This window comes from Mobula birostris, chromosome 2, assembly GCF_030028105.1.
Source record: "Mobula birostris isolate sMobBir1 chromosome 2, sMobBir1.hap1, whole genome shotgun sequence".
Taxonomy (NCBI): domain Eukaryota; kingdom Metazoa; phylum Chordata; class Chondrichthyes; order Myliobatiformes; family Myliobatidae; genus Mobula; species Mobula birostris.
Window position 1 is genome coordinate 69860493 of NC_092371.1, and position 27643 is coordinate 69888135.

Sequence of the window (27643 nt, forward strand, 5' to 3'; positions counted from 1 at the left end):
ACCTGGTGAAAACCCACATAGACATGAGCAGAGCATGGGAATTCCTAACAGCCATCACCCAAGGTCAAGATTGAACCCAGGACCCTGAGGCAGTGATTGAATGGCATCTTCTTCAAGCCCCTTTACACTGTCTGCCACAACAGGTGGGATTTCCTGGTGACCACCAATTATAATTCTACTTCCCATTCCCATTCCCATTCTGACATGTTAGTCCATGGCTTCCTCCATTGCCATGATTAGGGCACTCTCAAGCTGGAGGAGCAACACCTCATATTCAGAGTGGGTAGCCTCCAATCTGACAGCATGAACATTAATGTCTCTAACTTCGATCATTTCTACCCCTCCCACGTAATGTTTTTCCATTGCCTATTCTGCCTCCCTTCTTATGCCCTCCCTTCTCCTCAGCTCCCTCTGGTGTCCATTCACCTTCCCTTTCTCCAATGGTCCACTGGCCTCTCTTCTCAGAATCATTCTTCTTCAGCCCTTTACCTCTTCCATTGTCAAGCTTCTCACGTCATCGCCCATTACCTGGCTTCATCTATCACCTGCCATCTTGTATTCCTTCCCCTCCCCTATCTTCTTATTCTGTCCATTTCCATTCCAGCCCTGATGAAGGACCTCAACCCGAAATGTTGACTCTTTATTCCACTCCATTTGGATGTTGCCTGACCTACTGAGTTCTTCTAGAATTTCGTGCATTGCTGATGGAGTAGGTTCTGTGCCACCACACTGTGATTTCTCTCAGCGTTGCTCCACCAATGGGAAGAAGATGACTGTTGCAGCCACTTCATGGCAAGCTCTTTTTATGGTGGCCCTGCCAGGTCCTGATGCACAGGAGCATTCTCTTTGACCGAGCCACGCATATCCCTTTAAGTGAATATAGAAGTTGTCTGTATCTGTCTGGTTTCAGTCATTGCTGTGAAATGTAAAGTATGTGTTATAACAGCCAAGCAAAATGTGCACTTTAGGGCTGAATCTATCTTCTGAATGCTGTACAGCAAAGTTTCAGAGCTACACACAATTGTGCAACATCCCATTATAGCACTTGTTTCTAGTGTAAACCATCTAAATGGTATCCCAGACTGGATGTTAGCCAATTTTTGCGAAGTTTCTTCTTGTCATGTATTAGAGCACTAAAACTGGGTACAATCCAATTTCTGGACTCTTAAACTGACAGGCACCTTCCTACTTGTGGTGAGTTTAGTCCATTTCTGTTCAGTAACTTCATGCAGCTAAATGGGGACCCAGATGTAGGCTGTCACTTACACAGGGACAACTCCATATATTCTCATTTAACCATGGTCATCAGAGATTGTTGCCTAATTAGTGTATAAATAACAGTGAACTCACTTAACCTCGACATTATTTCATCGGAAAAACCTGTCAGCAGTTGGGAACAAATGTTAAAATCTCTGGCCAAATTTTTTTTTCTTTAGATATTCAAAGCAACATTCCAGAGCTTTTGTGTGTTTTTGGATAGATAGGCTGCCATCGTTAGAATGGAAATAATGTTTTGAAGCCTTTGTAACTCCAAAAGTAAAACTTGTTTTCAGCTTTCCAGTGTCACAGAACACAATTATATTTTTTCCTGAATTTCTAACCAGAATTATAAAACCTGAATTAATTAAGTAATTAAAATGTCATCGATTCATACAACACCAAACAGGCCCTTCAGCCCACTGACCACCAATCACCCATTTTTACCTGAGTCCCAGGGTGGCGATGGTTAATATGAGAGGACATAATTTTAAGGTGATTAGAGGAAAATATAGGGGGGATGTCAGAGGTAGCTTTTTTACACAGAGAGTGGTAAGTGTGTGGAACACATTGCTGGGGTGGTAGTAGAGGCAGGTGCACTAGGGACACTTGAGAGACTCTTAGATAGGCACATGGATGAAAGAAAATGGAGGGCTATGTAGGAGGGAAGGTTGGATTAACCTACCCCAAGACATTAAGCTTAAAGATTGGTACAATGTTGTGGACTGAAGGGCCTATACTGGCTGTACTATGTTCTATGTTCTCTGTTTAATTGTTTTAAGGCAGTCATGTATCTGGGCTCTAATCCAGGTCCACGAATGATAGGTAAGCCATTGATTAAGGCTTAGATCTGGGGCTATGGGCATGATAAATGAGGCATAAATTAAAACTAGGATCTTGGCCTAAAATATATCAACTGAGACTTAGTTTAATGCTTGAGTCCTCAGAAGTGACAAGTGGATACAATCATTCGACATTAACATCCTCATATGATTGATTGTGGAATTAAGGATCATGTTCTGAAACTTTTAAGGGAGGGATTGTTGAGAAAGGAAAAGAGCCAGCAGTAACGATCAACTAAAATTGGTCTTTATATATGCTACCTGAAATTATACATCCATCAGGAGCAAGCGAATAACTAGAGAGCAAGTAGGGCCACTCTAGGATAAAGGAGACAGCATATACTTGGAGGTAGAGGGAGTGGATGAGTACTTTGCATCAGTACTTACCAAGGAGAATGACCTGGAGGATAGGGAGATCAGTGTGGAGTGTGCTAATTAGGGGGCGAGGGCATTTTGAGATAAAGAAGAAAACAGTGTTGGATCTCTTAAAGAACATGAAGGCTGTTAAGTCTCCAAGTTCGGTTGGGATTTGCCCCAGATAATTGAGAGAGGTGAGAGATAGATTAACTGATATTTTTATGTCCTCTCTAGTCACAGATGAGGTCAGGAGGACTGGCAAGTAGATAATACTGTAGTCAAGACTTTTCATCAGAGTCCTGATGAAGGGTCTCGGCCCAAAATGTTGACTGTTTACTCTTTCTCATAGACACTACCTGGCCTGCTGAGTTCCTCCAGCATTTTGTGTGTGTTGTTTGGATTTGCAACATCTACAGATTTTTTGGAGATAATATAGTTTCGTTAATCAAGAAGGAAACTAGGGATAATCCTGGAATCTGTAGACTGGTGGGTCTTATGTCAGTTGATAGGGAGGTTACTGGAAAGATCAGATTTATGAGCATTTGGAGCAACTGGTCCACTAAGCACTTGAAGTTGAAGCCTCCACTCCATGCTCGAAGGCCAGCGACGTGGACATGGGGACAAAGGACATTCAAGTCCAAGCCTCCAGTCCAGCGATGTGGACGAGCAATGAAGAACATCCGTGAATATCGGGCTGTCCCAGATTGATAGGTGCTGGGATCAGATGTCCATGTGAGCAGGTGGCAAGAGCTGGTTATTCCGTGCACCTGGCGTTCGGAGTCCTGTCATCAACCAGTCCGGGGGGAGGTCAATACCAAAGATTGAAACCCAAAGGCCGATCAAAGGTCTGGAAGTGAAGTTGATGACTGAAGTCTGGAGCCTAGAGGGTCAAAGGCCTGTCCTGGAGTTGAAGAACTGTGTGACTGTGTGTGTATTCTGTGCAGTTCTGCTGAACATTGTGGGCATGCTATGTTGGTGCCGAGATGTGTGGTGACAACGTGAGGGTGCCTGTAGCACATCCCGAGGTGCATTGGCTGTTCACTCAAATGACACTTTCCACCATATGTTTCGATGTACATGTGGTAAATGAATCTGAAAACTCTGGCCTAACTAGGGACAGTCAGCATGGCTTTGAGCCATGCAAGTTTTATATTACGTTCTAAGTCCTGTCTTGCTAACTTAATTGAAGTTTTCTGAGGAGATGATTAGATGATTGATGAAGGTTGAGCTGTGGATGTCATTCATATGGATTTTAATAAGACATTTGATAAGGTCCCAAATGGGAGGCTTATTTAGAAGATTAAGATGCATGGCATCCACAATGAATTGGCTGTTTGGATTCAGAACTGGATTACCCATAGAAGACAGAGGGTAGTGGCTGAAAGGGCTTATTTTAGCTGGAGGTCTGTGATTAGTGGTGCTCCTCAGGGATCCATATTGGGACCTCTGCTCTTTCTGATTAATATAAATTGCCTGGAAGAAAACATAGATGGGTAGGTTAGTAAGTTACAGATGATATGAAGATCGGCGGTGTTGTGGATAGCGTAGAAGACTGGCAAAGGATGTAGCGGAAAATAGATCATTTTCAGATATGGGCAGTGAAATGGCAGGTGGAGTTTAACCTAACTAATTATGAAGTGTAGCACTTTGGGAGATCAAATGTAAAGCAAAACCCTTAAGAGTGTGAGGTGCAGAAGGATCTAAGACCACAGTTCCCTAAAAGATAGGTTGGTGAAGAAGGCATATGGCATGCTTGCTTTTATTAGCTGAGGAACTGAGTTCAAGAATCAGCAAGTTACTTTGCAGCTTTATATAACGCTAGTTAGGCTGCAGCTAGACATTGCATTCATTTCCGGTTTCCTCATTATAGGAAGGATCTGGATTGGAGAGCATGTGTGATCAGGAGAACTGATCAAACTTGGGTTATTTTCTCTGGAGGCTGGGGGGAGATCAGATAAGATTGTGAGAGGCATACTCTAGGTAAAGTAGGCACAGTATATATTTTTGATATAACTTAATTCTGGAATGAAAAAAAATGTAATGAGAACCATTCACCATGGTATTTATTGCAACTAGGCTTACTTAATGTCTAATACCAGAGGGCATGCGTTTATGGTGGAGGAGGCAAATTCAAAGGAGATGTAAGGGGCATGTATTTTTTAACACAAAGTGTGGTGGATGCCCAGTATGTACTGGTGGTGGAGGCAATTACAATAGAGATGTTGAAGACGCTCTTAGAGTGGCATCTGAATGTGCAGGAAACGAAAGAATATGGACATGGGATAAGTTTAGTTGGCCATTTAATTACTAATTTAATTAGTTCGGCACAAGATTGTGGAATGGTAGAATCTAGGAGGGAATGGGGCAGAATATTAAGAGAGTAATCGGGATTAAAACAACTTTAGTGCAAATGGATACATGATGTTCTTTGCAGACTCAGTGAACTGAAAGTCCTGTTTCTGTGCTGTAAGGCTCAGTGGCTCTATGACTGTATGATGCTGAAAACTTTAGAATGACACAGACATGCTATACACATTTGCACTTGCCCTGCATTTACTTTCTATTCGCACATAGAATGTGCTCAAAGCTTTGAAGTATAACTCAAGCTCTGACAAATGGTCATGCAAAACGGAGAATAATTTCCCACAGATTGCAAAAGGAGAAATTCTAACCATAATTATGAAAGGAATTGTTTGCCAATGTTATACTAAAACTTTTCACTCAAAATGCTAGTATATTCCTAACATCCAAGAAGCTGTATGCACATAACACAAAGGTGATTGAATCCCTGTAGAAAGAGATTTTTAGAAAACATTGAAAGTAAGCAGAAATAACACTAATCCTTTACTGTGGTGTGCATCATAGAAAGAAATGTGACCCTTTGCTCAGGTTGTGATTCCTTACCATTTCCAAAACCTAGTATGAACCTAATGACTGGGCAAACTGCCCTGTAATTTTATAACCCATGTTCTGTGAACTAATTTTGTTATATGGTTGTGTCTTACAACATATTTTTGATATAAATTAATTCTGGATTTAGAAAATGTAATGAGAACCATTCACCATAATATTTACTGCAACTATGCTTACTTCATCAACCCAACCATCAGGTTTTGTGCTGTAGGTTGTATTTATTGTGTCTTTGCTACAAAGTCTACGTTTTCTTTCTTAGAGGCTATTTAATTGTAGGTCAGAATCAGATACCACCAATTTCAATGGCTAGAAAAGATGAGTCCATTTCAGTTTCAAGAACGTGCAGAAAGGAGATTGAAATTACTGCTTTAGGGCCTCTTGGCTCAGCTGATGCCACTTTCACCTCAGAATCACAAGGTGGTGGGATCAAGTTACACTTCAGAGAATTCATCACAAACTCTTGACTGGTTCTCCAATACTGTTAGAGGTGCCATCTTTAGGGTGAAACATTAAACCAGGTTCCTCCCTGCTCTCTCGTATGGACGCTAAAGATCCATGGCAGTATTTTGAATTATCACTGGTGATCTTTCCAATAGTGATCGCTTAACCAACATAACTAAAAGGAGATTACCTGATCAGTATCACATTGCTGCTTCTGGCTGCTGCATTTCCTACATTACAACATTGACTTTACTTCATTAGTAGTTCAAGAAGTCCCAAAATGGAGATAAAATGCACTAAATACAGTAAGTGCACAATGGTCTTTCCATATTACTGAAGCTAAAATTAGATGACTAAAGGGAAATTGTTGACTTAATGTCAAAATAAGAAACTGAGGCTTATGAAAAATATAGACCAATAGATCAAGTAGATTTTAGAATTAATATTCCCATTAGGTTCAATAAATTTTCGTTGTCTGAAACAAAGGCATTAGAATACACTTCAGATCCATGTTTTTATGGCTTTTGATCATCCTTGTAGGAACAAACAGAAAGTTCACATAGAGTTGGTGTTCCAATAGTGAGCGATTTATTAGAATCGGGTCAGTACCAGACCAGCCAAAACTGATCTACCTGAGCATAAACTTGGTAAAACTTTTACATTTTAAGTTGACGAGATCACCAGTAAAACTACATTTTGATAACAAAATGGTGGTGACAGGAAGACTTAATTTAAGTAACAGACATCGTCCTGATTACAGAACAAAATGATTATCCACAGGTCCAACAGACAATCCAATTTTCTATCACAGCAATGGGTGCATGCTGTAACATAACTCGTGAAGTTCCTGAAACTCGGGTGTCATCGCTGCTCTATTCTATGTCTCTACTTTTGTCTGTGGCTCCCTGCGCATTAGCACAATCCACATCACTATTTACTATATTAGTTATTAGCCCTCACTATTCTTTCCTCTACAATAATCCCCAATTAGCCTTCCCTGGTGTCTTCGCCCATTGAAGAATTCAGCCACACTAATAACTATACCACAAGTAGGCCATGAATCAGACACATAATAAGTACACTTCTTCACCAATTTTGCTTCATTCTGTGAGGCAGTATTGTCTCTAATAGCATTTTCATAGTAACTTACTCTGTAAAAATGTAAATTTTGCTATGTATTGAAATAAAGCAAAACTCTAAGTCCCCTACCCTCCCATCCATCACACTGTCTAAACAAAATGTGGAAAGTGTTATGTCTTGTAACTTCAAAACATTAAACTAATTCAAACGAAGACTTGGGAGTGCAAAATACTGGTCTAACTTCGAGATTACTTTAAGCGAGGCATGCACATATCACGTAACATGATGAAGTATGCAATTAATGTATTTTTACAGATAACCTGTACTTAATTATTTAAATGAACAAGAATGCTTAATCAAACTACATATGTGTATATATCTACAAGATTACTGAAATATTAAATACACAACAGATAGGAATTGTAATGCATTGCTAAGCTACATCACCAACAGCCCACTGGCTGGCGTTGGCTTTAACAGACGCACTCTGCCTTGCCAGCAATGAACTGCTAATCAGAATCATGTGGGATTTCTAAGCATCCGATTACACAACATACATGGTCCAATAAAAGTGCGAGACAAACACTTGTTATGGAATGCATACCACGTCCCTTAGACCACAGAGTGGATAATACTATTTTAGCACAAATCAGTGCAAATAAAGGTGAAATGATTTAAAGCAGCTGTGCTTTCTCTCTCTCTCCCAATCACCCAGAGTGATCTGTTGCGAACATAAGGAGCCACTGCACATGTGCGCACACAGCTCCTGCGAGGTAAACCTTGTGATTGTAAATAAAAGCAGTAGCGATTTAAGTGAAGCAAATGTCCCTTATCGTGCAAAAACAAAGCAAATCCATTTCTGCTTCTCAAATTTTCTTCCATCTAGATTGATTTGCATGTAATTATAATTCAATTCCCTTCTGTGCCTAATAAAGTGGCCACTGAGTGTCTGTTCGTGGTCTTCTGCTGCTGTAGCTCACCCACTTCAAGTTTGACTTGTGCCTTCAGAGATGCTCTTCTGCACACCACTGTTGTAACATGTGGTTAATGTGCTTCGGCGAAGAATGGCCCTGCAGCCTACATTAACTGGCGGTGCAGTGCTGAACTGAACTAAACTGAATACTACTTGACTCTTCAGAGTCAACGAATGTTTTTTCTTATATGTAAATAACTTTATTTTGTAAAAAAAATCTGTTCTTATTGGAAGGACCACGGTATAGGTTTCTTCACCCGCGGGAGTGTGAGGGGCCGGGTGGAGGGGAGTATACCCCCTCAACAATGATGTGGTAAGGTGAACAACTGGAGTGCCACATGGGTGGCCATAAATATGGATAGGTACTACCTTTAATGGAAACGTATGTAAAAGATGGAAAGTTATTGAATGGTTTATTGTATATATCTATTTTTAAATAAAGTATATTTTGGGGAAAAAATCTACTTGACTCCTGGTTTGGTGCTTGCCATTCTGTGTACTGTCTGCTTGCTTTTAGCCATTTGTGCAATTTGTTCTCTTTTTTTGCATGTTGGATGTTTGATGTTTTTCTTGAATGGGTTCCCTGGTGTTTCTTTGTTTTGTGGTTGCCTGCAGGAGGATGAACCCCAGAGTTGTATTCTGATACATATCTTGATAATAAATGCACTTTGAATCTGAGTCTTTGAATCTTGAACCTTCCTGTCAGCTTGAAGCAATCTGGCCATTCTCATCTGACCTCTCTCATTTTTGCCCACAGAACAGCCACTCACTGGATTTTTTTTTTTGTTTTTTGCACCATTCTCTATAAGCTCTGATACTCAAACCACCCCGTCTGGCACCAGCAATCATTTCACGGTGACATTTCTTCCTCATTCTCACTCTCCACTCCACATTGACAAATACAAATATAAGTGTATATGTGCCTAAGACTTCTGCACAGTGAAATGAAATGAAATTATCCCTAATGACCCAAGGAACATTGGTACAAAAGGAATTAACCTGAATCAGATATACCTTGACTAGCCTGTAAGACAGCTCCTCCATTTCACAGGAAGCAAGATTGGAATATGAACACCTTTATTGTATCCAAATCCAGTTTGTGGTTCAATGAAGTTTGTGTCTGGATATATGGAGAGAATTGGTTACAAAGGAGAATTACCTGGGGAGTGGGACTACTCTGTGAGCTGAGTGGGCTGACTGGCCTCCTCCAATGTCATAAGGAATCATGAAAATATATTGAAATGTGCTTTTCCAGACCATTTCAAGGAACATTTAGGAATCAAGTACACTACTGCTAGTCCAGAGTTACATACAGGGAGATTTTCTAAGACTGAAGATTAGTGTTTAATTTTTAATAATAATCCTGTGGTCAGTACTACTGAGTCTAGATTGTTTAAAAAACATTTTTAATTAACTGAAAATAATTTATCAAATTGCATGGTTGGCTGTGATCTCACAGCTCTGTTTAGGCCTCTTGATAACTAATCCAGCAATTTGACATCGGTATTGCCATTTTCACAATGTTTACAGACAGTCCTAACCCATCTTCTTCTTTATAATTCTGCAATTATTTTCTACCTCAAGATTTTTCATGTATTCTCTAAATCATTCATTATTCACATTTAATCTATGTGTTTTGGTTTCACTGTTTCATTCTGCTTTGAACTGTAACCATTCAATAACAGTGCAGGCTCTCCTCAGGTAATGAACGGGCTCTGGGTGCCCATGATTTTGTTCATAAGAGATCTTAATGGTGGATGCTGTCTTCTTGAAGAACCACCTTTAGAAGGTGTCCTTGATGGTGAGGAGCTTAGTGCTCATGATAGAGCTGGCTGAGTTTACAACTCCCTTCAGTTTTTTCCAATCCTGTGTATTGGTGCCTCCATACTAGATGGTGATGCAACCAGTCAGAATGCTCTCCAGTCTGTTGACATGTTCTTGAGTCTTTGCTGTCAAACCAAATCTCCTCAAGTTCCTAATGAAACATAGCCATTGGTGTGCCTTCTGAATTGCATCATTATATTGGGCCCAGTTCACATAGATCTTCAGAGATGTTGACATCCAGGAACTTGAAGCTGCTCACTCTTTCCATTGCTGACCCCTCAATAAGGACTGTTGTATGCTCTTCCGACTTCCCCTTCCAGAAGTCTACAATAAATTCCTTTGTCTTGTTCATTTTGAGCATGAGTTGAAGTCGGGCATTCTTAATAGAAGGACAGCCTGTCCTACACTTTGTTGGTTGCAATAAAAATAGAATTCTCAGCAGGTCAGGCAGCATGTGTGGGGAGAGAAATAGAGTTAATCTTTCAGACTCTTCATCATAACTGGTTGTAAAGTATTTTGGAACATCCGGAAATGGACATGAGAAGTGCAATTTAATTTAACTTTTTTCTGCTTCAGTGCAAACAGATGTTCCATATCATTTCACCTATGGGATCTGTGACTTTTCTCTATTTGGAGAATTTTACCCCACTCTTAGCGAAATTATCCTATTCTATCTGTTTGGCTGGTCTGGATGAAGAACAATAATTCTCCCAAGTATGTTGAGCAAAATTATTCATCCAATAAATAAACATGCATCTGTTCCAGTATTCACATTTATTCTTCATGGCACGCATTGTACAGTAATTAGAAATAATTAGAGACAAATGCAAAATTTATCAGTATTATTGATAAAATTGTATATATATCCAGCTGTTTGTATATAATGGTATAAATTATATATAAATATATCATTATCAGATGAAATAATGGACAACTTTCTGTTTGAAATATCACTATTTCAAGATGTTCATTGAAGTATTTTTTATATCACTTTTAAACCTATGTTCAAGACATTTCGTGCAAGTTTTGATACAGGTGGTAAATCTAGACATTTAAAAGTATTGAGAAAGAATGTTCCTCTGTAACAAACCATTAATCCTACTTATATTTTCAACTGATATGTTATTCACTCTCTCATACTCGCTGATATAGGTTGACAGTTTATATACATTCACCCAAGTACATGGAAAAACATTAAGTATTTTTGATGCCGGGGTGAGGGATGGGCAGTGCAGGTTGCTGCTCCATGAGCTTTACTCTCTGCACTGAACTGAGACTGTGGCCTGTAACTAACAGGCTGTGATGTCTGACTTTGTGTCTGACTTTGTCTCGCTTTCGACTCACTGTGGGTTCACTGTCGTGAACTTTAGTTCAGAATGCTATTTGCTTACTTATATTGTTTTTTCTCTCTGCACATTGAGTGTTTGTCTTTTTTATATAATGGGTTCTATTGGGTTTCTCTGTTTTGTGGCTGTCTGTAAGCAGACAAATCTCAAAGTTGTATAAAGTATACATACTTTGATAATGTACTTTGAACTTTGTACTTGGCAGATGTTCACAGAGTGAGCGTTATCTCAGAGTCAGTAGAGCTTGTGGGCACTGTGTAGCATTTGACCCCACTCTTCAAGGCATAAAGTTTGAAGACTGGGTCAGAGGCTACATAGTTTTACACATATTGGTGAATGGAAGACTTGGTCATACTGGTTGTGAATTTTTTTTGCTTTTCTTCAACATTTCTTGTTTATTTGCTGCCTGAGAGACGAAGTTATTCAAAGGGCATGGTTTCCTCATAATGACAGTAACTGCCAAGATAGTTTCTTCATTGCTTGAACTTTCCAGCTTACAGTGTCAATTCCAAATTGCTTCATAGATCATAAACACGAGATATTCTGCAGATGCTGCAAATTCAGAGCAGCACACACAAAACGCTGAAGTAGCCCAGCAGGTCAGGAAACATATAACAGGGAAATAAACAGTCAACATTTTGGAAAAAGAATCCAGTCCTGATGAAGGGTCTCTGTCCAAATTGTCAACTGTTTATTCTCCTCCATACATGCTGTCTGACCTGCTGAGTTCCTCCAGCATTTTTTGTGTGTTTCTTCACAGATGCTTTGAAGATGTGTTCATAATGTATCTTTTGACCTCTAAAAGTTTCTTGGTTTAGGATGAATTGCCAATGAAGAAGTTGTTTGGAGAGACACTATTCTAGCATGTGCTTGCAGTGATGTCTTGTCTCATTACAACTAGTTTTAGGTTCAGACACTGAAGTTGTCTGGTGGTTTTTCCATTTGTTTCAGAGGATTGATTGAAGATTGTCCAGATGGCACTATTTTGAGGTCGTTCAACATTTTTGAATGGAAACCCAGGTTTTACAGCCATTAAGAAAGGACGTCATTGAAGCTTGGTTAGAGTCCAGGCACTATAATTGTTGAAAATGTGGTGTAATTGCTTCCCGTAGTAGAAATTGTACTCCTTATTGTTCAATGGGCATATTTACATATATATATAACATGTGTTCGTACAACAGATACAAAATTCTTGTTTATTGGACAAATCTCCACCTACAAACATTGTTTCTCATAGCCAAACCATTTAGATTGAAAGAATGCAGAGAAGACTGAAAGAATACAGAGAAAATTTATAAGGATGTAAATTCAAGGGTCTGAGTTATAGGGAAGGTTTGAACAGTTTATGACTTTATTCCCTAGAATGTAGGAGAATGAGGGGAGATTCCATTGAGGTATACACAATCATAAAGTGTTGGATGGCACAAAACAGCTGAATGAAGGCAAGTCTGAAGTTGTCCTATTTGGCCCCCCTGACTCCATCAAAGTGATTACCAACAGTCTTGGTAACCTGTCCACCCTTGTCAAACCCCATGTCAAAAAGCTTGGTGTGATATTTGATTCCGCCTTTAAGTTTGACAAGCAAGTTAATGCAGTAGTAAAAGCCAGTTTTTTCCAACTTCGTACTATTGCCAAAATCAAGTCGTTTCTCTCTTTCAAAGATTTCAAGAAACTCATCCAAGCCCTTATATCCTCCTGCTTGCACTACTCCAACTCCCTGTATACTGGGATTAGTCAGTCGTCCCTGTCCTGCCTGCAACTGGTCCAGAACGCCGCAGCCAGACTCCTGACAGGTGCCCGGAAGAGGGACCATATTACTTCTATCTTGGCCTCACTCCACTGGCTACCAGTACCGTTTAGAATTGATTTTAAGGTTCTCCTGTTTCTTTATAAAGCCCTAAATGGGCTGGCTTCCTCCTATATCACAGACCTTCTAATCCCTTATTCTACTTCCAGGTCCCTTAGGTCAGCTGACTTGGGGCTCCTGGCTGTCCCGCGATCTAAACTTAAGCTCAGGGGTGACTGTGCCTTTGCTGTTGGAGCCCCTAGCCTGTGGAACAGCATTCCCCTCCCTATCAGATCTGCCCCCTCCATTGACTCTTTTAAGTCCAGGCTCAAAACTTACCTTTATTCACTAGCATTTGAATCTTCCTGATGTGGCTGATTTTTGGCTTGTGCCTAGGCTCATGTGTTGTTTATTTTGTGCCTATAAGCTATGTGCCTTGTTGTTTATATCTGTGCTTCTTATATTTGTGATTTTAGCTACCTGTTATGGTTTGTACAGCACTTTGGTCAACATGGGTATTGTTTTTAAATGTGCTTTATAAATAAATTTGACTTGACCATGAAGGGTATAGATAAGGTAAATCCTAGCAGGCTTTTCACACTGTGGGCAGGTGAGACTAGAACTAGAGGTCATAGGTTAAGGGTGAACATTGAAATACTGTGTTCAAGGGGAACCTGAGGGGGAACTTTTTCACTCAAAGACTGGTGAGAGTGTGGATCGAGCTGGCAGTGGATGTGATTACAGGTTCAATTTCAACAGTTAAGAGTGATTTAGATAGGTACATAGATGGGAGAGGTAGGATGGCTATAGTCCAGATATGGTTTAATGGCAGAATAACAATTTGGCACAGGCTAGATGACCAGAAGGGCCTGTTTCTGTGCTGCAGTGCTCTGTGACTCTCTGACTCTAAACTCAAATGAAACTCATGTGAAAGAGGTGTTCATCTTTAAGATTAACCACAAAGTTCATTTTAACACATGACTCTTTTACATAGTGATTTTTAAAAATGAAACTCTTACACATCTTTAACGTATGAAGCAGCATCAATCTTAGGCTTAGGCAGAATCACAGTGTCCTTGTACGGGAGGTTGACACAAATCAGATATTTTAGCCATTGAGAGCCATTCCTCTTTAAGGTAAATCAATCCAATCTAACCTCACTTTTTGATAGAAAACAGTTAATCCATCTCCCTACCCAACCTCTCCCATCCAAAATGTGAGGAATCTGACTTCACTTCCTCCAATAAACCCAAAATCTTACACTTAAGAATAACTCAACAGTACTCGCTCTTTTTTCAATAAACAAGTCTTCTACTCTTCGAGTGAGTTTAAGTCAAACTACCTCTACTTCCTTTCAGGCAAGAACCAGTTCAAAGATGCCTTGGGGCATAGCTCAACCTGACCTGACTTCCAGCCAAAACAATTATGTTCACAAGTCTAAATCAACCCCCGTCAACAAGAAACAGTAGACCACTGCTCTGTTCTTAAACCAGCTGATAAACCCCTAATCACTACAGTTTAGCAACACAATGATCACATTGGCCACTTTACACCATAATGAACTTCATTTATTTTTGTTTTAGTTATATTTTCTGGATAAACCTGTATATAGTTAATGGTTAATTTATGGGTTTTTTTGTGAATACTGCTTATAGGATGCTATGTGCCTGTGGTGCATGCAAGTGCATACATGTATTTTTGCGTATGATAATAAAGTCACCTTTAATTTTGATTCTAAAAACAACTATCTTCCAGCAAGAGCTTCAACATCTAATCCACAATGGGGAAATAGTAAAAAGATATACAGTACTGTGCAAAAGTCTTAGGCATGTACTGTATATATAGGTAGATGTCCTAAGACTTTTGCATAACACTCTATTTGTCAACGTGGAGCAGAAAGCGAATTTGTAAATCTGGAAATCTGGCAGGAGCAAAGATGTTGGGCATGGCGAGTGTGGAGCGCCACGGGAATGGTGTGAGACAGGTGGCAGAGAAGAAGTGCCGGGGCAGGAGGTGGCATGGGTGCAGACACACTTAGCCCTGAGAGACCAGACAAAGTCACAATTGGTTTATAGAATGTCTCTCTGGTGCTTCCCACTCCCTCCTCTCTCCCTTCCCCTTTTCCCCAACTGTGATTCCCCTCTCCCTGCTCCCTTCCCACTCTCAGTCCACAATAGAGACCCATATCAGAATCAGGTTTATCATCATTCACAAATGTCATGGAATTTGTTTTTTTGTGGCAGCAGTACAGTGCAATACATAAAATTACTACAGTACCGTGCAAAAGTTTTAGGCACCCGAGGTATTTACTGCATATATACCTGGATATTTAAGATGTCGGAAAGGATCTGTAGCTTGGGTTAAGGATGTTGTTGTTGAGTAGCTCGCCAAGCTGGCTTGTTAGCTTGCAGACGTTGGTAACTGTTCATCTCTTATGTGTCCTGTGATTAGTCCGTAATCACAGGACAATAAAAGATGAACAACTACCAACATGTCATTCGAAGTTGAACTGATGATGGTGCCTATCTGGGTAACGAAACGTCTGCAAGCTATAAGCTAGCTTGGCAAGCCACTCAACAACAATACCTGGATATATATGGTACTGTTCATAGGTAAAAGGAAGATTTAAACAATGGAGGAAGAGAAACCAGTTCATGCTTTCCTCTCGCGGCTGCCATCGGGAAGCAGGTACAGGAGAAATACACACAAAATGCTGAGGAACTCAGCAGGTCAGGCAGCATCTATGGAGAGAAATAAACAGTCAAAGTTTCGGGCCATGACTCTTCTTCAGAACTTGAAAGGAAGGGAGAAGACGCCAGTGGGATGTAATAGGCAGGTGAGGAAAAGAAGTAAGAGGCCAGAGTGAGGAATAGAAGAAGAGAAATCAATGTTCATGTCATCAGGTTGGAGGCTACACAGACAGGATATGAGGTGTTGCTCCTTCACCCTGAGAGTAGCCTCTTCATGGCAAAAGGAGGCCATGGACCAACATGTTGGAATGGGAATGGAAATAAGAATTAAAATGGTTGGCCAATGGGGAATTCCACTGTTGGCAGATGAAATGAAGGTGCTCGACAAAGCTGTCCCCCAATTTATACAGGGCTTCACCGATGTAGAGGAGGCCACATTGGGAGCACCTCCAACGGATTGGCTTGTCATAGTCATAGTCATAGTCATACTTTATTGATCCCAAGGGAAATTGGTTTTCGTTACAGTTGCACCGTAAATAATTAAATAGTAATAAAACCATACATAATTAAATAGTAATATGCAAATTATGCCAGGAAATAAGTCCAGGACCAGCCTATTGGCTCAGGGTGTCTGACGCTCTAAGGGAGGAGTTGTAAAGTTTGATGGCCACAGGCAGGAATGACTTCCTATGATGTTCTGTGTTGCATCTCGGAGGAATGAGTCTCTGGCTGAATGTACTCCTGTGCCCAACCAGTACACTATGTAGTGGATGGGAGACATTGTCCAAGATGGCATGCGATTTGGACAGCATCCTCTTTTCAGACACCACCGTCAGAGAGTCCAGTTCCATCCCCACAACATCACTGGCCTTACGAATGAGTTTGTTGATTCTGTTGGTGTCTTCTACCCTCAGCCTGCTGCCGCAGCACACAACAACAAACATGATTGCGCTGGCCACTACAGACTCGTAGAACATCCTCAGCATCCTCCAGCAGATGTTAAAGGACCTCAGTCTCCTAAGGAAATAGAGACGGCTCTGACCCTTCTTGTAGACCGCCTCAGTGTTCTTTGACCAGTCCAGTTTATTGTCAATTCGTATCCCTAGGTATTTGTAATCCTCCACTATGTCCACACTGACCCCCAGATGGAAACAGGGGTCACCGGTACCTTAGCTCTCTTCAGGTCTACCACCAGTCTTTTTTACATTAAGCTGCAGATAATTCTGCTCACACCATGTGACAAAGTTTCCTACCGTAGCCCTGTAGTCTGCCTCATCTCCTTTGCTGATGCATCCAACTATGGCAGAGTCATCAGAAAACTTCTGAAGATGGCAAGACTCTGTGCAGTATTTGAAGTCCAAGGTGTAAATGGTGAAGAGAAAGGGAGACAAGACAGTCCCCTGTGGAGCCCCAGTGCTGCTGATCACTCTGTAAAGTGTTGCCTCACCTGGAAGGACAGTTTGAGGCCCTGAATGGAGGTGAAGGAAGAGCTAAATGGGCAGGTGTAGTGTTTTTTCACTTGCAGGGGAATGTGCCAGGGAAGAGATTAGTGGGGAGGGAGTAGTGGAGCTTATTGGAGTGCAGAAAGTAGGGAGTGGGTGGGGGGGAGGCAAAGATATGTGTGGTGGTAGGATCCAGGAGCCTTGGGTCCCACACCACCAGGTTCAGAAACAGTTCTCATCCTTCAGCCATCAAGCTCCTGAGCCAGTATGGATACCTTCTCTCACCTCAAATCTGAATTGGTTTTGCAATCAATAGGCTCACTTTCAAGGACTCTACAATTAATGTTCTCAATATTATTTATTTAAATCTTTTATTTTTATTATCACTTGTTTGTTTTTGTATTTGTTTATCAGACTTGGTGTGTAATTTTTTTCATTGATTCTATTGTATTTCTTTGGTCTACTGTGAATGCCTGTAAGAAAATAAATATCACCACAGTATATGGTGACATATACATTCATATTACATTTAGTATTTGAGTAGTCATAATCTAAATCTCATAAGAAATTATGTTGAACTATTGAAGAACAGGAATTCTCCATTGGCCTTTCTTCCTAAACTAACATTACCCTTTCAGAAAAATAGTGTAGGAGCTAATTTTCTGCTTTAGTGAACCTCGATGTGTTCATATTGATTACTATACTTCCCTAAATTACAACAGAACTTCACTTCACAGGTAACACACAGCAGAAGAAACAGTCGATGTTTCATGTTGAGACCTTTCATCAGGTCTTGGCCTGAAACATCGACTGTTTATTCCACTCCGTAGATGCTGTTTGGTCTGCACAGTTCCTCCAGCATTTTTTGTTTACTGCTCTGGTTTTGCAGCATCTGCAGAATCTCTTCTGTTTATAATCCACTTCAAAAGGAACTCATTTGATTATTAAGTACTTCACAATAACAGGAAACCATGAAGAAGGGAAGTTTGTACTGAGATCCGCAGATCTACTCATTCTATTTTCAATGGAACTGAATTTCAGATACTCCATGTTACATATTAGGTTTGACCAATTCAAGAATAGATACAAGTTCCATCTATAACAGAAAGCAAACACATGGGTTGCACAGAGGAGAAATAGTAAAAGAAAGTTACAGATGCAAATCATTTAGATTTAGATGCAAATCTAAACAGAAACATGGAGTAAGGCAGAAATGAGCAAGAAAGAATTAATAATGCACCATATAACTGAAATATTTATAAAATGGAACAGAAGGAACTACAGTACTATGTAAATGTCTTAGACATACTAAGGTGCCTAAGACTTTTGTACAGTGCTGCAGTAATTTTATGTATTGCACTGTACTACTGCCACAAAATAAAAACAAATTTCATGACATATGTGAGTGATGATAAACCCTATTCTGATATGGGTCTCTTATCATGGACTGAGAGTGGAAAGGGGGCAGGGAGAGGGGAATCATGCTTGTGAAAGGGGGTAGGAAGAGGGGAGGGAGCAGAAAGCATCAGGGAGACATTCTGTAATGATCAATAATCCAATTGTCTGGAATCAAATGACCTTGCCTGGTGTCACAGGGCTAGATGTGTCTGCATCTGTGCCACCAACACCCCCCCGCCCCATCCATGGCACTTCCTTCTCTGCAACCTGTCCCAAACCCCTCCTGCGGTGCTCCACCCTCGCCATTCCCAACATCCTTTGCTTCCTGCCAGATTTACAAAGTGGCTCTCCACTCCACATTGATAAATACAGTACTGTGCAAATGCCTTAGGCACCCTGGCCAAATACTTTTGAACAGTATGGCCTGTGCCAAGGAAATGTACAAAATATATCCCCCATGCACTATCCCAGATTTAATATTATCTGGAAAATATGCAGACAATAATAAGTCTGATGATCCACTTTATACAAATTAAAGCACTGAGCATGAATTGCAATAATTTCATTATTCTTGTATAAATCAGATTAAAACCCATTTGTCGAATTGCTCCTGATGTGACAGATGACTAAAAACTTCTTAACAGGACCACGCCAGAGGAGGGGCAATCCATTAACATTATCAGCAATGACATTTCCAGAAGGTTCTCCTGTGGATAATCTTTATTGGATTGATTAATCCAAAGTTTATCCTGCTGTGCACAAGTTATGGTCCTGCAACAAATAATATTAGAAATACTGCAACATAGATTCTATAATTTGAAATAGAGATGCCATGTAATTTTAATACGCGCAATTTGATGTAATTGTATGTTTTGATTGTGTGCGAGCTGTGCTTTATGCAAATATTTTTAACAGATTTAAAGTCACCAGGGAACTGTTGCTTAATCTCATCAGGAACAGTCTGTAGAGAGTCAAACTTCTGATTTAATTCACTGAGCCTTACGTTAATGTTTGAAGTACTTTAGCGATGAACAGCTGTACTGGGAAGGCCTAAGGCTGCATTCTGTTGCGTGCAAATAAATGAACAACTGCCATTGGACATAAATTTTCCACAATATTCTTTTGAAATAAGAATTGTTAAATGGGAGAAATTTTACACTGAGAAACAACTGCTGCTGGACTTGTCTACCACTGTCACACTCTCAGCTCTGTTCAACCAACTATGCCAGGCTGTGTACAAATATTTCAACCAAAGACATACATATGACTCCCTGTGAAGAGTTTAGGTTAGACATCATCATTTTCAGGCTTCTGTCCCTTCCTTTCCAGTCCTGAGGAAGGTACTCAAGCCCAAGACATCTTTCTTAGGTGCTGCCTTATCTTCTTCCAGTATCTGCAGAATCTAAACACAAGAACTTCTGCAGATGCTGGAAATTTCAAAGCAGCACACACAAAATGCTGGAGAAACTCAGAAGGTCAGGCAAGATCGATGGAAATGAATAAACAATCAATATTTTGGGCTAAGACCCTTCCTTAGGACTGGAAAGGAAGGGAGAAGATGCCAGAATAAAAAAGGTGGGGGGGGGGGGAGTTGAGGTGAATGAGGATAGTTAGGAGGTGATAGGTGAAGCTGGATTAGTGGCTGGAGAGGAAGGAATCTGACTGGAGAGGAGAGAGAACCATAGAAGAAATGAAAGGTGGAGGGACACCAGGTGGAGGTGATAGCCAGGTAGAGAAGAGGTGTGAGACCAGAGTGGGGAAATAGAAGAGGGGAGGGGGAGGAATTTTTTTTTAACCAGAAGGAGAAACCAGTAATTACAGTGGCATGCAAAAGTTTGGGCACCCCTGGTCAAAATTTCTTTTACTGTGAATAGTTAAGTGAGCAGAAGATGAACTGATCTCCAGAAGTCATAAAGTTAAAGATGAGACATTCTTTTCAAAATTTTAAGCAAGATTAGTGTATTATTTTTGTTCTGTACAATTTTAGAGTGGAAAAAAAAGGAAAAGAGCACCATGCAAAAGTTTGGGCACCCCAAGAGATTTGAGCTCTCAGGTAACTCTTACCAAGGTCTCAGACCTTAATTAGCTCATTAGGGCTATGGCTTGTTCACAGTCATCATTAGGAAAGGCTAGGTGATGCAAATTTCAAAGCTTTATAAATACTCTGCCTCCTCAAACCTTCTCCCAACAATCAGCAGCCATGGGTTCCCTAAGCAGCTGCCTAGCACTCTGAAAATTAAAATAAATTATGTCCACAAAGCAGGAGAAGGCTATAAGAAGATAGCAAAGCATTTTCAGGTAGCTGTTTCCTCAGTTCATAATGTAATCAAGAAATGGCAGCTAACAGAAACGGTGGAGGTCAAGTTGAGGTCTGGAAGACCAAGAAAATTTTCAAGAGAACTGCTTGTAGGATTGTTAGAAAGACAAATCAAAACCCCCGTTTGACTGCAAAAGACCTTCAGGAAGACTTAGCAGACTCTGGAGTGGTGGTACACTGTTCTACTGTGCAGCGACACCTGCACAAATATGACCTTCATGGAAGAGTCATCAGAAGAAAACCTTTCCTGTGACCTCACCACAAAATTCAGCATCAGAAGTTTGCAAAGGAACATCTAAACAAGCCTGATGCATTTTGGAAACAAGTCCTGTGGACTGATGAAGTTAAAATAGAACTTTCTGGCCGCAATGAGCAAAGGTACGTTTGAAGAAAAAAGGGTGCAGAATTTCATGAAAAGAACTCCTCTCCAACTGTTAAGCACGGGGGTGGATCGATCATACTTTGGGCTTGTGTTGCAGCCAGTGGCGTGGGGAACATTTACTGGTAGAGGGAAGAATGAATTCAATTAAATACCAGCAAATTCTGGAAGCAGACATAACACCGTCTGTAAAAAAGCTGAAGATGAAAAGAGGATGGCTTCTACAACAGGATAATGATCCTAAACACACCTCAAAATCCACAGTGGACTACCTCAAGAGGCACAAGATGAAGGTTTTGCCATGGCCCTCACAGTCCCCCGACCTAAACGTCATCGAGAATCTGTGGATAGACCTCAAAAGAGCAGTCCATGCAAGACAGCCCAAGAATCTCACAGAACTAGAGGCCTTTTGCAAGGAAGAATGAGTGAAAATCCTGCAAACAAGAATTGAAAGATTCTTAGCTGGCTACAGAAAGTGTTTACAAGCTGTGATACTTCCCAAAGGGGGTGTTACTAAGTACTGACCATGCATGGTGCCCAAACTTTTGCTTTGGGCCCTTTTCCTTTATTGTTATTTTGAAACTGTAAAAGATAAAAATAAAAAAGTTTTCTTGCTTAAAATATTAAAGAAATGAGTCATCTTTAACTTTATGCCTTTTGGGAATCAGGTCATCTTTTACTCGCTTAGCTATTCACAGTAACAGAAATTTTGACCAGGGGTGCCCAAATTTTTGCATGCCATTGTATGCCATCAGATGGAAGGCTATCCAAATGGAATATAAAGTGTTGCTCCTTCACCCTGAGAGTAGCTTTATTGTGGCACAAGAGGAGGCCATGGACCGATGTCACAATGGAAATAGGAATCATAATTTGGCCACCAAAAGTTCTGCTTATGGCAGATGGGGTGGAGGTGTTGAATCTTTTGTGTTTAACATCTCTCCCTTTAAATCTTTTATTTGTGGTAGCATATTTCTGATAAATTAATTCAGCTCTTTGTACATATTCATGTTTCATCTTTAAATGGGTCATCCCTGTGAAGCTAGACATGTAGTGCCAACCACTGCCATTTTCCTCTGGTGAAGGTACCAGAGGCTGGAAAGGGCAGTCTGTGTGACCCGCCTCCCGATGAAAAGCCTCAGCTGAAAATGTCGACTTCTTATTCCTCTCCAGAGATGCTGCCTGCCCTGCTGAGTTCCTCCAGCATTTTGTGTGTGTTTCTCTGAATTTGCAGCATCTGCAGAATCTCTTGTGTTTTGTGCAGATTTGCAGGCTATTATTTATTCAGCAGAGTGTTCCTTAATACAATACAGAAGTAAATGTCTTGCATACCTGGAGCTTACGCAAGAGACTGACTGCTTCCACTTTACTTTGGAGAGCTAGGCGTGTACTTGGACATGAATAGAGAGATGCTGGGCTGTAATTATCAAGCCGTTTTGTCTAATCAGCCTCGAGGTCACCATTCAGATACTGAGCCCTGCTCATTTCATAAAGATGTGTTTGATTTGAGGTGCAAGTGGGTGGTCAGTCTGCCTTCAGACAGCGGCCCTGGAATTAGGTCACTGATGGGTGGGGTGTGGGGGGGGGTGGGGAAGAGCTTCTGCAGATAAACTTTCACAGCAGAAGTCACATCTGATCCATATTAATCAATAAAGTATGAACATGCATTCACAATAGGACAGACTGTGAGCATGCTGAGATGGGGAGGGTTGTGAAGTTTTGTTTTGCAGTCGATAGGAGAGGGGGAGGGTGGCGGGAGTCACTGCTGTGTGCTGAGCCTCACTGGGGACTTAATGCATGACTTCTCTCCTATGAGCTGCTTTTAGAGAGAGCTATCTTTTTTTTGTAGGAAGATCCGGCAGCTTACCTTGACTAAGCTGTTTTGCATGAGGAGTCGAAGTGTTTCAGGGAGGTCCATATCCCAGCTGTTGCCTGTGATAATGAATGACCCTCAGTCAGTCTGCTGCCTTCTGTGATTGGGGGAGGAGCAGATATCCAGGAGGCAGAAGAAAGGGCCAAAGTAATATTAACCTACACACAATGACGCTCAAAGAGAGCATTTGCTTCCAATCTGGCTGGTAGAAATGTGCCCGTCACATTCGGCTCCAGAGCTTCATAAAGTGAAATGTGCAACAGATGGATCTGCATTAATGGGACATTTATTTCACTTCTATCAGATTTAAGTTTAATTGACTGTCCTGTCTTGTTGCTATTCAGAAGCAGGTGAGTACAGCTCCTGGCAATGAGTAAGTGTTTTGCTACAGGCTGATATAAATAAAAGTTTTTTTCAAAAAATCACTATAATTGTCAGTATTCTAGCAGGGAAATGATTTGCATGTTACTTTAAACTGTAGTTCTTACTGCTGGCTTACAGTGAACACCCACTAATGGGAAAATAAGAAGGGGTTTGGCCTGAAACGTCAACCATTTACTCTTTTCCAAAGATGCTGCCTGACCTACTGAGTTCCTCCAGCATCTTGTGTGTGTTGCTTTGGATTTCCAGCATCTGTGGACCTCCTCGTGTTTGTAATGGCAATGTTTTGTAATATTAATTATGCTGGAGCTGACTCATTTAAAACTTTGGATTACTCAGTAGAGTTGGAATAATATTCTTTAATTTTATACAATATGTGGTGTTTCTGCTAGCCAGCAAGGTGAAAGTTACTCATCGTAGCGTGGAACAGTTTTGATCTAGAAAGGGGTTACTCACTGTAACTGTATGAAGCTCTTGACAATTGAAGAAGATTTTGGCTTTGCAGTCTGTCCTTATAACTGTTCTCCATGACTGTGTGGGATTCAGGTCCAATGAGGCAAGCGAAAGGTTCCACACTGTGTATGTTTGGTCCCTGCTTACTTAGTGCAGTAAACTTGTGATTGCAATGATACTGCTACATTGATTCAGAATTACCAGCAGCCCAGGCTTTGGAAGTAAGGCCTCTTTAGAATCAGAATCAGGTTTAATAGGGTCAGATGTCATGAAATTGGTTGTCTTTACAGCAGCAGTGCAATGCAATACATAATAATAGAACAAACGTAAATTACAGTTTATATGTTTCTATATATATAGTTAGATTACGTAGTGCAAAAATAGAAATAAAAATAGTGAGATAGTGTTCATGGGTTCAATGTCCATTTAGAAATTGGACAGCAGAGGAGAAGAAGCTGTTCCTGAATTCAAGGTTATTGTTTCTTTGGCAGACTAGAACGTTTTGTATGAAAGTCTATAACATGGAGTGCTTATTTTATTTACTGGACTTAAGCAATGTAATTCAAGGTGGATTTTTAAAAATTGAAATGCTGGACTTGAAGACACATCCACAAGTAGGATCATAGTGAGAGATATTGAAGAGGAAATTTAGATTCAATTAGCCAATGTGAGGACTACATTGTCTAGTCCATGAAGCTGGTGCTACCTGGTCAACTGCCTCCACTGATTACTACATACAGAACATGGCAACCTCATGCTTTCCTCTCATTAGATGATTTGCTCACCCGGTCAATGTAATCCATGCTATGTAGAGGATGCGTGTGTCAGCAGAGAGCCAGTGTTGTTACATGCCAGCACCACTTAAAGAGGACAAGCATTTTGAGGGCAAAGGAAGACTATTCTTGTTCCTCTAGGGAGGCGGCTGCACGGAAAACCCCTATTCCTCCTCTTAGTAAAAGATGGGGAAAATCAACCCAGATAAAGCCTGTGGGGAAAGTACGTTCATTACACTTCGCTGTTTAGAAAATACAGATGTGACGCACAATTATTTTACTAATATTTAAACTGATCAAGTGCAAATGTGATTATTACAAATGTGAAACTTGAATGAGACATTTGCACTAGGCATTATTTTGCTAATAGTGCCTTGTCAGTTTTGAATGGCCATCAGTCAGAGACAGGGCTGACAGACTGGAAGTGATTACATTTTGGGTCCTTACTCCTCCTCTTCTCCTGGGCTCAATGAAATTACCCTTATCAGGATATTTTTGGCTGCTCTGAACATTGCTGCCTTGTGCTTGCTTCAGTTGAGCATCCCTAGTTGACCCTCGGATTTGCATTCCTATGTATGTGATAGGACTCAAGTAGTGTCACGAGTCTTCTGACTGATCAATGTGAGTGACTAGGATGATCAAGGCCACATAATGATACGTGTGGTCGGAGCAGAACATGATCATAAGTTTAAATCTCTGTTTCTGGGGTCATTGCTGACATTTTCTTAGAGTTGGGATGACACAGTTGAGTAAGGCTTAGTATAACCCCATTACAGTGCCTGCAACCTGGGTTCAATTCTCTCCACCACCTGTAAGGAGTTTGTACATTCTCCCAGTGACCATGTGGTTTTCCTCCAGGTGCTCCAGTTTCCTCCCAAATTCCAAAGACGTACAGGTTAGTAGGTAATGGTAACCCCACTTTATAAGTATTCTCACATGTGAAGTATAATTATCGTGAAACTAAATATGAATATTTGTGATTCCGCTGTTAAAGAGATGAGCAAGTTTATTTCTTATTTCGGAACTTTAGCAGCAGCCATTCAAAAACCAGCTTAATTTTGTATTCAATAAAGCCAATTAAAATGGCATGTATTAATCCACAGTAATAACACATGCCACAGATGAAGCAAGTTTTTGTAGGGTGTGTACTTTCTCTAATGACAACTCAGCTGTCTTCAGGGTCATGGTCTGTAACTCTGCCTAACCAAAAACTGGATGAAAAGGCTATCAGGAACCGATTTGATAACTATGTCAGTTTAAATGGGAGCCTCATGGTAAAACACCACACTTATTTGAGGTTGAATTTTGTCATCATTTTTATTCTACATCAAAACTTCAAAAAGTGCAGAACAGAAGAAAAGTTGTTAAGAAGGCTTTTGACAGCTCTCCCAGCTTGGAGGTCATAAAGTTAATTGTAGCATCTAGTATAATTGATGCAGTGTACTGTTTTATTTTGAATGTCCAAAAAAGGAAGGAAGATGGAAAGGAATGTCTGGTATGATCAAAAGGAAGAGGAATAGAATAGCACATGGTACAGACAAAGCCAGACTATCTCTGTCTCTCCCCTTGAATGGAACTGGAGGGAAGTGAAGCTGTTCAGCTCCAAAGAGAGAACAAGTCAGAACAATAGAAAAACAGTTATAAATAAAAATAAATAAATTTAGCTAATATTGTTCAACTGTTTGGAAGTATGGTGGGATCTGTACGCGCTAGCCCTCCCCCCCCACCACCACTTTAAAAGCTCAGGCTGTTTTCAATAAAGTCAAATGTTTTTTTCAATAAAGAGGTCAGTGATAGGAAGACCCAAACCAGAGAGTTCAGTGTAAAGTTCTAGGCCAACACTCTTGCACGATATTGAGGGGGTGCCACACTTTCAGACATGAAAGATTTTAAATAAGACATTAAGCTTTGACCCTGTTTACTCGCTCTCATAACATGACATGAATTGAGTTATCTCCAATGGCCTGAACTCAACTGACATTCTGTCAATGGGTCGTCTAGTCATTGGGCTAGATGGTGCTGACAGCAAGTTGATGGTGCTGAAGAAATATCAGTGCACTTCACCCTTATACACAGAATGTGGCGGAGGTTAGATGGACTGGTTCTTGAGCAGACCAATGATTCTGAAGGGTTTTTTTGCCATGTGCTGAGCTTTGGGAGTTGAATATACATTGTATCTCATTCTTCCTCCCAGCCATTTTGATCATTGATAAAAATGTGTATAATTTTTAATTACTTTTTAATGAATATTAATATAGTTAATTTACATGAATATAACATTAATTAAGCTTATGAATGATAATTTTCAATAAATTTATTACTTTTTACCTTCCTAAAATTAATGATATTCTAAAATTATTTAACAGTCTGTCCAGACCTGCTCTGCATCAGAACAGTGCCTCTGTTAATTGGGGACAGTTACAATCAAGGAAAAGTCCTTTGGCACAAGTTTCATAAAGGTATAAGGGCAGTTCGTGGGTTGGGCAGTATTACTATCCATTGTGGTCTGGTCTCTGTACCTGCACTGCTTTGCCTTGAAGAAGGGTTATGTCAGTATTGCCAGTAAGACACTAAGAGCAAAATGCAGATGCACCAGTGGGGAGTGAACACAAGGGTCCAACATGGTCTAGTCCAGTTATCACAGTGCTACTTTTGGGAACTTTCAGTGTGCAAATGAATTGCAGGGTTTCCCATGTTACAGCAGAGACTGTACATAACTATTCAGAACCTGGTTAGTGTAATTCTAATGCTGACCTATTAATGGTAGGTTAAAGTGACTATGAAGTAAATCAATAAGACGCAATCATTGGCAAAAGGCTTGTGGTTTCTAAAAGATTATTGTTTGAGGAAGCAGTAAAACAGCAGGTAGGTAAAAAGTTAAACAATTTTGAAACCTATTATAAAAATAGTAGAATTGTTAGATGATATTACAGTCGACCTTCACTAATCCGACTACCTATAATCCGGTTCCTTCGATAATCCGGCACTGATTATGCTTAATGTGATCCTTCTGTAATTCGGTATTTTCACTAATCCAGCACTCCTCTGGTCCCAATGGTGCTGGATTAGTGAAGGTCGACCTGTACTTTCTGGGGTGGTATATTGGAACTGAAGATTGCCT

At 40.4% G+C, this 27643-nt stretch overlaps 1 protein-coding gene across 4 annotated transcripts in view; it reads left to right on the plus strand.

Annotated features, from left to right (window-relative positions):
• LOC140187362 (protein phosphatase EYA1-like) overlaps positions 1-27643 on the plus strand; it is a 282288-nt gene that overhangs the window by 70914 nt on the left and 183731 nt on the right. The gene's annotated exons all lie outside the window — the stretch shown is intronic.